The following is an 11,952-nucleotide window of genomic DNA, read 5'->3' as shown; positions in this document are numbered from 1 at the left end:
AAAAAAAACAGTTAGTTTTATACTTTTAACATGATTGCATTGACTTCTCTTTTAATAAGGTTAAAATGATTAAAATTAATACAAATATAAATATATATTTTAATTTTTTTTTCCCCATTTAATACGACTAACAAAATATTAATAAATAATTAAAAATAACCTAAGAACCTCAGGGAGACCTTCTATCTAAAAACAAAAAACCTGGGAGGCCAATTATATTTTCTGTGAAGTTTCCAACATTTGAAGTGAGAAAACGCAAAATTCCGTTGCCGGGAATCGAACCCGGGTCTCCTGGGTGAAAGCCAGATATCCTAACCGCTGGACGACAACGGATTCTTGTTCTAGGTGCCATTTAAAACTTTATTTATCTAAATAATAGTTTCATGAACTCCATTCTCTTTTTTATTTTATTATTTCATTTTTATTGGTTCAAATGTTGTACACCCTTAGTAAATAATGTTGATAAATTTACGCCTTAAATATACTTCATGAGATGCAAAATTAGTATTCTTGTAATTCAAATCAAAAGTTTTACTTTTGCATCGACTTTTTTATATTTATGACCTGTTTTGTATATGATAGATAGATAGGAGTTTAGAGAAATAGACTCCGGATAGAGACTTGACTCAGAAGAAATCAAATTTAGATCCCCTATGGTATACACAAAAATGATGTTCGGGAGTAAGAAAACCAAAAAAACAAAACAAAAATCTCACCTCTTCCCATTTTGTCTCTTTACACAAAACAACATCGTTTTCATATAGTGCAAAGACTTCATATTTTGAGCAACCACTCAAAATTTAATTCTGACACTCTATAAAAATATTAAAAATATAAAATTCAAAACTAATTAATAATGAGTGAAATACACGAACCGTATAATGGTGATCTAAATGCACGTGAAGCCAAAAATAACAATAAATTGTGAGTGCAGAAGCTGAGCTGGTGCTGGTGTGGTTGATGAAGGCAGTACTACTGGGTGGCTGAAGCATAGCTGAGTAGCAATTAAATTTGATTGTAAATATATTAGCAAAATCAAAGAAAGAGAGTAAAGAAAGAGAGTGAAGAAGATTAGGTTTTTCAACACAGGACACTATGGAAAGCAACAGGACCACTCTACACACTGCATACATACACACAGACTCTACACTCCCTACACTCCCACATTATTTAGGCCAAGTTTGACATGTTCAGGGAAAGTCAAAAAGTCAAAATTTTATTCAAAAAGTTAAACAGTTAACACTATTCACCAAAAGTCAACAATTACGGCTGTACAACTCTCAATCCTAATTTTCTCTTATAAACCAATTTTTACAATTTTTTATTACACATTTTTTTATAAAAAGTCAAAAAGTTAACCCAAACATCTATATTTTCTTCCTCAATTTTTTAGTCAAAAAAGACAAAAAGTACACTTATTTAGGATACTCCAAACAACCCCTTAGTATTCATTCATGCATTTACTTATTATTACATACATACCCCTCTCATCTCACCAACAACCAGCTAACTAATCAAGTATTTGCTCACACGTAACAACAGGGCTATGTTTGTTTGGGTGAATTAAATTAGATGGGATTAGCATATTTAGGACTGCTAGTTTTATGATTATCAATCTCCTTAAAATGTGTAGTATATATTATGTTTGGATTGACGTAAGATTATAAAGAGAGATTAACAAAATCTTATCAATTTTGTAATTTAACTAATTAGTCCGAAGTTCTCATTAGTTTTTCATTTTATATCCCACTCTCTTTTGAGATTCAATAGTCCCTCGTATGGGGATATTATATCTAAACCCCAAAATTTTCTAACCAAATATTGGATTATGCTTTTTGTTGGATTATTAGGTCAATTTCAAAGTCATGTCTATCCAAATAAAGATGACCTATATGTGTGATCAAAAGTAATTAGTGCAAAATAATAGAATTCACAAATTTAAATGAGATCAATATATTGTTTGAAAAATGTTAAGAATTTCAAATGATTTACTAAATGTTTTATCAAATGTCTGAGACCTACATCATGTGGGTCCCATGTGAATCCTATATCTATACGAGACATTTGATAAAGTACTTGAGGTCACGATCATTTTTTTTTTTTTGTTTTTTTTGTTTTTGTTTTTGATAACTCAGATATCCCCACAGCCGAAGCATGGGACTATGAATGGGAAAGGACAAGGTAGCTGCGCTTAGGACCATTATTTTAATATTGTCCCTTCAATTAAAACCATGGCTTCGCATACCATAAAATTGTTAATAGAGGACCATCATCACAATTGCATTTCCAATTTTGCTTTTAAAATTTTGAATAATTTAATGAATTGAGGAAAATGTTTAACAGTATTGATCAGTTTGATGAATGAAAAAATAGTTTTTCGGAGTGGGCTGCGGAGGAAAAATGGGGATATACATGACATTTAGACACTCCATCCTAACTATGTTAGCATACTGTGTAAGACTAATCATATGCAAATTTCCATAGTTTAAGTATGTTTTGACAAGGTGTAATATATACAGATATATTTTCTCTTTAAATGGTATTTAAGAGTTGGTGAGAGTTTCTGCAAATGGTGTCCGTAATTCTAATTCTGCGTGCATTCACATCCAATTTTAATTTTTCCATTCGTTTTTTATTTGAAAAAAATCAATAATAAATATAATTGAAAAAAAAAACTAAAATATATTCTTAAAAATTAAAGACAAATTACATCAGTATTTCATATACTTTTGACCTTTGTATCATTTTAATCATTATAATTTTAATTGATTCGATTTTGATAATAAAATTTCTATTGTCTCAATTTGATCAAAAATTATTTTTTTGATCAACAATTTTTTTTTATTTATTTATTGATGCAATGAACAAAATACATGCAAAGAACATCAACAAAGCAAGAGAGAGCACTAAGCATCAGAGTTAGTCTGGACAATCTCAACTAGGTCTCAATTTGAACAAATTAATTACATCTGTTAGTATTTTTCTTTTAATAAAAAATATACACATGAGCAACATATATCATGTTTAGAGAGGCAAAATAGTAATCTTGATCAGTATACTAGTGATCATTTTTTTGTCAAAAATTTCTAACGCCGTTATTAATTGAATTAAATTGACAAAATTTAAAATTAAAAATCAAAATTAAATCAATTAAAAGTTTAAAAATTAAAATAATATAAGAAACAAAATAAAAAACCACCGATATAATTTGTCAACAAATTAAAAATCAAAAATCAACCTAATAATTGCATTCCCATTTTTGCTGCTGAAGAGGAACAGTCAGAAGATCGGAGCCCTTCCCACACCCTGCCATGCCGCCCTAGCTAGCTATTCTTCTACAACCTGCATGATCCTGTAGACCTTTAACTCTTCTCTCTCTCTCTCTCTCTCTCTCTCTCTCTCCACACACACACAGCTGTCTTTTTGTATCTCTTTATCAATTTCTGTCTCTTATCCTCCACACCATAAATAACCACAAAACCTAACTCCTTTCTTGCAAACCACCTCAACTCAAAAGTCCTTATTCTGGGCTCCTTCTTTCTTGATTTTTGTTTTTAGTATTTATTTTCCATGTTTATTATATTTCCATGATCATCTTCTTCTTCTTCTCTCTTGCTCTCTTATTTTATTTTATATGTATCATATCTTGTAATCATTGTTTTTTCTATCTGTGATGTTTCCTTTATTTTTCACAGATTTTCCCCCAAAAAAACTCTAGGGTTTTTGTCTTGGGCAAGTAAAAAATCTTTTATTGAAGATATTTTTTTTAAAAGTATTTTTGGCCCTCTTTCTTTTATACACTGGAGAAGAGATTTTTTTTTCCAGGATCATTTGTTCTTAATTTTCTGTGTTTGTGTGAAACTAAAGGTCAGTCTTTTTTACATTTTCATCATAAAATCCATCACAAATGACATCCATAGTAACCATTGTAGGAGTGTCATATAGGGTTTATGTGCAGCAAGTTGACCTATTTTTTTGGGCAAGTGGTGTAAAGTCTGGAGGGGAATAAGTGAAGCTGCCAGCATGATCTAGCCTTGGTTAGTCTTAGAGAGGGAAAGAGTATAAGTATGAGGGAGAAGAGAGGAGAAACTAACCCTAGCTAGGTCATGCTCTGGCAGCCTCACTCCTTCCCTTTGGGGACCCAACAACTGATTCCAAACATCCTTCTATTCTCAAAAGAGAAAAGCAAGGTAAAAGAAATCACTGTAAGTATATTCCTTTCTCTTTGATATTCTAAGGGCATCTCTAATAATTCTTCCTAATTTTTTTTTTCTTTAAATTTTAGTTGGAAAGTGTCTCTTATTTTAGAGAATCACTTTTTTAATTATTATCTCCAATAGTACTCTTTATTTTTTCTTTATATATTTTAAATATTTTAAAATTATTTTTTATTTATCATTTTTATTAAGAATGTTTTTCCAAGCTTTCTTCCCTCTCCTTCATTTGAGAAAAAGATGAGGAACGAGACAGAATAATTTTTTAATTATGGGTAGTGAGAAAACTGTTAATTCTTTTGTGTTTAATTCTTTGAAATAGGAAAAAAGTGGGAATATGAAGACTATTTAATTAGAATGCTTTAATGCCTGGTTTGCTTTCTACAGTTTCCTCTTTTACTTTGTTTTGTTTATATTTTTTTAGTGTTTCCCATATCACATATTCCCAAAAGCATACAATATGGCACCCTTTCCTTATTAGAGAAAGCAAAAGCAAGTGTGAGTACTGCGAATTTGTGATACGGGCAACACAAAAAATAAAAACACAAACACACCAATCATTCTCGATCATTGTTGTTGTACTACAGAAGCAGATGAGAGAAGCTCTTGTCGAATGAGATTACTCAGTTGGTATAATCTTTTACTGCCATAGAAAACTGTGTTTTTTTTATTTTTTTTGGATCAGCCAGAGGAAAAAGAAATTATATTAATCAAAAGCAAAGCAAGAACATACAAGGAGTGGGAACAAATTCTGCATCATTGTCAAAAGCATAGCATTCCATCTATGTTGGCACCCTATGCCTGTCCAATCATGTGCATATGCCCACAGCAAAGCAGAAAAACCAGAATTGGAGGAGGAACAGGGCAAAGTCTCAAGCCCCAGCCAGCACCATGCCTACACTGCTGCAAATTGAAGATCAGATCATTGACTGAGACTGACTCCATTTGCTGATGCAGCCTTCACTTAAAGTGCTATTCTTACTTTAATCAGCTCACATAAGTCATGTAACCTTGGTTGAGCTCCATTGAAAGCACAATCATAGGGTGTACAAATATCTTGAGTTGTATGCTCACATATAAGAAAAGCATACACCATGCAAGCAATGATATAATATGCTTCGGATTTCAAATAAATTTTTTGATATTCGCAGAAAATTTGTATACATTAGGTTTCCCCTTTCAATTAGTAATTGAACCCGAAAACTTGCAAACATACTATATATACAAACTTGGTCTTGCTTTTACAAGCTCTTGTACTAATTACAATAAGATATGAAAGGAAAGAAATGAGCTAAACTAAAGATTAAGGATTTGTGAAGTATCAAAATATATCTTCAGATGTTGAAGCTAAACAATAGCACAAGACTGACAAAAAAGGGCCAACCAAAACTGATATCCTGTAGTGTTTAATTTTAGGACAATGCAAGACTTCAAGGGCAACGTCTACCCGTCTATTTTTTTGTCTTTTGATTCAAAGGAAAGAGTTCAAAGACAACAGGCACTACAAGAAATGTCACTTTTGGCTACCAAAATATTGGTCGCCAAAAGTCCAATATTTAGTCGCTAAAACGATTTAGCGACTAAAATATTTGGTCGCCAAGCTCGTCGCCTTTACCCTGTCGGCGATAGTATTGGCGACTAAATTTCGTTTGGTCGTCGAAAGTGACCACGTTTGGCTACTAATATTAGTTTAGTCGGCAAATGTTATGTTTCCGCCACTAAAACCTTTAGTCGCCAAATGAGGCTTTTCGGCTACTAAGTTGTGATCAGGGAAGGTGTCACCTTCAGCTACTAAATAATTAGTCGCCGAAAGTACACATTTGGCTACTAAACTGTATTTAGTCGGCAAAAGGTGCATTCGGTGACTAAAGTGTTAGTCACTAAAAGTGCATTGGGTTATGTTTTTGCTACTAAATTCTTAGTCACCAAAACATTTGATTACGTATTTAGCTACCAAAATATTTGGTGGCCAAATACTTTAACGTGTTTTTTTTTTTTTTTCTAAACAACCTGTATCCATTGTTAATACAACCTGTACCCTGTATAAACAATATAATCCATCAATGTTAAATATGTTATCAAGCATTCAACAACATGCACACATTTTAGTTCCAACCATCCAAAAAATTAATATTGAACGTCCAATTATATATATATTACAAATTCCATAAGAACCAAGTCTAATCCAACGTCAATAATTTAATTTCATACATAATACAGGAATAACCAACTACTCCCACTACACATTTTAGTTCCAACCATCCGAGGTGTCATGCTCTGCAACTGAAGCAGTTATATCCTTATCAAATGCAGTAGCAACAAAAGGCTCTGGTAACTCATCTATGGTGCTCCTTGTATTTGGGGAACCAACATCAGACTCAGAACCAGGCATACCCAGATGACCATTTTCAGTTTCTATTTCTGATATTGTATCCAATGAGCTCTAATTGGGAACCTCTACAACATTCACCCTATCAACAACAGAATTTGGCAATGTATCTTCCTCTAATGTAGAGCGCTCTTCTCGATCTGAGATACTCCTTGCATTTTGGAAGTCTTCACCGTTCCCAAAAGAAGCAGAAACTTCCACATTTGAAAAAGAAGCAACTGAACTGTCTCCTGAATAGACATTTAAAGTATTGGTCAACAATTCTAATGTAGGGTCAACCATTGTTCCATCATAATTGTTGCATACAACTTCAGTGCATGTATCATCTATTCCTGCACTTTCTGAATCCCACAGTTGTTCTTCAGGAGCCACATTTGTTACACCTCCAACCTCATTTTCAACATGGGCATCAGCAACCTCAAAATTTTCTTCATTAATGCTTGTTACAAAACCCAAACCTTGGGAAGTTTGATTCCAAGTTCCAGACAAAGATGACCCTGTGCGTTGGTGCTTTGTGTTTATGTCAGACCTGTAAGTTTCAATGTCAGATTTCTTGCCACTTAACTGCCGCTGTACACGAGTCTCTGTTTGCCTAGCTGAGCCCAAGTCTACAGAGGATGATGCAGAGGCACTGCCCTGTCCAAGGGAACTTCTCATGCTTTGTGCCTCATCTCTCACATAGGACAGATCATCATAAGAAATACTAGAGGCAGTGAAAGTCACATATTTGTAGCTTAAGTTATTCAAAAGTAATTTTATTATGTGTGTGAACTAAACTACAGTTGCATAAAACAAGAAGAACTAATGATTGCATTGATGCTTTATGCATGTCCATGCCTTTACATGGCACTGTCAAAGTAACTAGTAAAGGTTTGAATAACCTCCCTTGCTCAACCCAGAATGCAACCAGAGAAAGAGAAGTCTGACATGATTTTTAATTAATTTGCAACCTACCTGATGGAAATTTATGGTGCAGGTTACATTTGTTTGTGGAAGCAGATGCAAGTACTGCACTTCACCCAACTCCAAATGTGTTAGAATGGTCAGCATCACCTGCCACAGTCAAAAACTAGCAGTTCAAGTCTTACGATGCATGTAGATATGACAAAGTGAACTCAAATGGAAAATGCTTTATCATCATTCTAGTATTTCTACCAAGAGGAAGACACCAGGATACAAATCTAAAAGTAATAAGCAGTTACTGATGAAAATGAACGAAGCTTCACAATATTTTCTATGTCCTTAAAATTATCAAAAACCTCATGGAAGGTCAATGTAATTTACCCCTTTTTTTTCTTCAAAAAATAAAGAATTATCAGGAAATTTGAATTTGCATTAAGTATTAGAAGTAGAATGCAGAAAGAACCTCTTCTTTCATATCAAATTTACGCGATGCAGGCTCTTTGACTAAAGAGCAAATTTTCCCATGTGAATCCAATTCATTAGTAAAAACTTCAGAGAGGAATCTGCTGACTGCATATTCATCTACACCATCACTGTGAAGCACAATATTTTTGGTTAATTTCAGATCTTGAAAACCATCAATCAAAGCTAAACAGAATATGAAATGCATTGAATCACCTGTATGTTAGACTACGAAGCTTAAAATATGTGCTATCATCAAAAAAGAGATGGCAATAAGATAATCTACCATCGAGTCCAGCACGTCCAATCTCCTACAGAAAAGCATGATTTGTTTTGTTCAGAAAAATTTTACATGAACATTATCTTCCAAAGAACCAATGGTTAAGAAACAAATACCCACCTAAACATACTCTTCCAAGCTTTCTGGTAAAGTGTAATGGATAACCTGAGATAGAAGCATTTAGAAAGCTTCAGTACAATTTCTACAATGCAGTGCCATGCTAGATGTGTGTATATGTGACAACAAGATATCTCATAACAAATAATGTTGCTTAGTGCTGCTTTTACATGAAAGCATTATAAAAATTCATACCAAGATATCAACATGATTCATGTGATATGATTACCCTGCTGTTGGTAAAGAAACCTGACTGTCCAACTTTTTAATAACTACAACTTTTGAGCATCAATTAATTATGTTGGGGGGAGAGGGGGGTGCAGAAAAATAAAATAAAATAATCTTGTCAAGCCCCATGCCAAATGCCATAGTTGCAACAACCTTCCAGAAAATAATTCAAGTACATGAATTAGCCATATATCATGACATCTTACTACATAATTAGAAATGAAAATAAGTTTCAAAGCCAAAGTGAACCAGAACAATTTCTTACCACTCTTATCTTGTTGGAACAAAATGATTCCTGAATACAACTTCGATCCTTTGAGGGTATACCACTGTGGTAACTCTTTATTTATTATTATTATTATTATTATTTTTTTTTTGACAAGTTCAAATAAGTTACAGTAAAGAATAAATTAGTTTCATATGTAAGAAACCATGTATGATTCAACTGAATCAAGAAAGTATATGAGAGGATAACCATTGCTTGAATATTGTTGTCGCTTAAGTATTTGCTTATCAAATCAGTTTCATACTGCAAAACAAATAATTTAATCAAAAGCCAGGCAGTCAAAATTGCAATGTAAATAAGTATAAAATTTCATCCAATTGAATTCTATATTGTCAAAAAAAATCATTTTAAGCAAAGGATTTAACTATCTAAGGCCATGGTATACACTATATGGAAAGAACAACTCATGGGGTTAGCTGAAATTTGCAGTATATAATAATGCTTTGAACTTCCGCAAAGGGGGAAGACTTGATTAACATCATCAGATCCTTCATTCTGTTTGGTAAAGATAGTTAAACATGAGATGAGAAGCAACAACCATTCAGTATAGAGAGTCAAGACTCCTACTTGCCAAACTTCAATGCCTACATATTTTATTGGCTTCAACACATAAATGATTTGGGATACTTTAATAGTAATGAGACACTGCATTAGCTTGGGAATTCAGATCATCAAAACAAACATACCCAGAATAATTTTGTTTTTTTAAATCAAGAAAATTAACAGACGGGTACCTAAGAATTCAGAAGCCGATCCACCAATCCCGTAATCTAACATGAAAACACAAGAAAAGGGAAAGGTTGAAGAAAGTGCAAGATCATAGACCCAAATTGCAACCTTTTCCAAATAGTTTCCCTATGTTTTTTATTAAAAACAATTGGCAATAAAACAATTATGAGAGAGAGAGAGAGAGAGAGAGAGAGAGAGAGAGAGAGAGAGAGGACTCACTACATTTTGTACGGATTTAACAACACTCAGAGAAGTCGAAGATTCAAAGCTTTCACCTGTAGCCTTAACAACAATGGCAACACACTCTGTCTCTCTGCAATGAAAATTATTAGAAACCCATTAATAAAGAAGAAACTAAACCTAACCGTGGAATACTGCAAGCCTACAATGAATCAGATTGAGTGACGTAAAGTCCGTCACTGTAACATTTCATTCATGGGAAATGATCTGGTAAATCTTGCTGCTGGAAGCTTTAGGGCAGCCCTTCAACAAAATTGATGGAACCCATTAATGGAAAGCTAGAATTAGAGCAAAAAGTGAATGACCCAATAGAGTATTATGCATTAGAAATCATACCTTGTTACCTATTTGAAGAACCCATGTGTGTGCGTGTATGTGAAGCTGTATGGGTTTTTGTGGGACAAAAAAATAGAGCCGAGAGGGAGAGAGAGGATCTCAGGCGACGGTGACCAACAAGGAGGTAAATCGGTGCTCCAGTTGTCGGCCAACGCGAGGAGGAGCGCCGGTGAGAGTGGAGGGGAGAGGAGCGGCGGTGAGGGAGAGGGAGAGGGACGCTGGGGAGAGAGAGAGAGAGAGAGAGAGAGAGAGAGAGGCGCTATTAATGGTTCAAGGTTGGGTTTGGTTTGGTGAGACCGTGAGATGTGTTATATAAATGGTTATTGGCGACTATCGATATTGGTCGCTAAAGGTATTTTACAAATCCCTCTAAATATTTGAAAGGTCTCCCTCCAAAACATTTTACTTCTTTGGCGACTAAAATTAAATTTTGTCGCTGAAAACAATCTTTTGGCTACCAAAATTTTGGTCGCCAAAGTCAAAAATTAATTTTTTATTTTACATTTGCCGACTAAAGGTTTTAGTAGCCAAATCTATACCTACGGCGACTAAAAGTATTTTTCGTCGCTGAAAATCAACTTTTGGCGACTAAATTTTTAGTCGCCAAAGTCAAAAATTAATTTTTTTATTTTACATTTGCCGACTAAAGGTTTTAGTAGCCAAATCTATACCTACGGCGACTAAAAGTATTTTTTGTCGCCAATTTCTGGCATTTTTGCCGACTAAATTTATTTTAGTCGCCAATTGTGATATTTTTAGCTACTAAAATTAATTTTAGTCGCCAATTGTAATATTTTTAGCTACTAAATTTTTTTTAGTCGCCAATAACCAACATTCCCCTACGAAAAAAAATTAGTAGCTAAAAAGTTGACTTTTGCCGACTAAAATTAATTTTGGTAGCCAATTCCCACACTTTTGGCGACTAAATTTGTTTTGGTAGCCAAAAATGGTCACCAAAAATGTGTTTTCTTGTAGTGAGGAAAAGCACAAACAAAGCAAAAGAGGGCCAAACAGAATTAGGCCTTTCACAAGAAGCCCCAACTATGTCCACGATTAGCAGGCTTGTAATTTCATTTGGGGATTGTCTAAAACTACCCGATTCTCTGTATGATTCACACTCATGCTTGTTGGGTCTTGGGGATCAAATGAGTTGATTGCAGGAGCAGCTTGGATTTGTTTAAATGACAACAATCAAGAAGTAGCCCATAGAGAAATGGCAATTCAGTCTTCACCATCTCCATTGATGGCTGAAACTAAAGCATGCTTAGAAGCTGTTCGATGGGCGGTCGGGCAACAGTTACTAAAGGTCACTATAAAGACGGATTGCCAAGTTTTGGAAAGGTTGCTACAGTACAAGGGGACTGAAGTGGATTGGCAGGTGGCGTCCACCATTAGTGATATATTATATTTTAGTAAGTTTTTTCATTTTCCTAGTATTATTAAAGTAGGCATGAATGTAATTAAATCGGCTCATGAGCTGGCAATTAATGTAAACTGTTATAATTATTAATGTTATGTGTGTTTCGTCCTAAAAAGAAAAAATGTTTGCAAGACCATCAACACATTTGTTTCCTTCCCTGAGAGGATGTGAGTAACAGCACAGTTGCATCTATGCATGAGAAATTTGATGTCTTTGAGCAAGGCTCTATAGGGAAAGTTGCTGAGAGTGGTGGTGTTGATGTTTAGCACCACCTGCTCTAAATCTGTCTAAATTGTAATATCTTGCATGCTTTTCTCCAAAATAGTGGTGAGGCTTCTGTAAATTCCC

General features: G+C 34.1%; 1 long non-coding RNA gene, 1 other non-coding gene and 1 pseudogene across 3 annotated transcripts; 1 reads left to right on the top strand and 2 right to left on the bottom strand.

Annotated features, from left to right (window-relative positions):
• Positions 1-261: 261 nt before the first annotated feature.
• On the bottom strand, positions 262-333 carry TRNAE-UUC (transfer RNA glutamic acid (anticodon UUC)). The gene has a single exon. It is a non-coding gene; the product is annotated as a tRNA-Glu (tRNA).
• Positions 334-3,498: 3,165 nt separating this feature from the next.
• On the top strand, positions 3,499-11,696 carry LOC145804704 (uncharacterized). Its single transcript, XR_014346962.1, has 2 exons — positions 3,499-5,712; positions 11,164-11,696. It is a non-coding gene; the product is annotated as an uncharacterized LOC145804704 (long non-coding RNA).
• Positions 6,318-10,344, bottom strand: LOC114262564 (uncharacterized; annotated as a pseudogene). Its single transcript, XR_014346961.1, has 9 exons — positions 10,193-10,344; positions 9,828-9,921; positions 9,069-9,122; positions 8,859-8,933; positions 8,369-8,413; positions 8,185-8,279; positions 7,970-8,099; positions 7,558-7,656; positions 6,318-7,239 (listed from the first exon to the last, which is right to left on the bottom strand). The product of XR_014346961.1 is annotated as an uncharacterized LOC114262564 (transcript).
• Positions 11,697-11,952: the final 256 nt, after the last annotated feature.

This window comes from Camellia sinensis, chromosome 12 (genome assembly GCF_055761805.1).
Source record: "Camellia sinensis isolate YWXY chromosome 12, ASM5576180v1, whole genome shotgun sequence".
Lineage (NCBI taxonomy): Eukaryota > Viridiplantae > Streptophyta > Magnoliopsida > Ericales > Theaceae > Camellia > Camellia sinensis.
The sequence above is the reverse complement of the archived record's forward strand: the minus strand, read 5'-3'. Positions and strand labels throughout refer to the sequence as shown.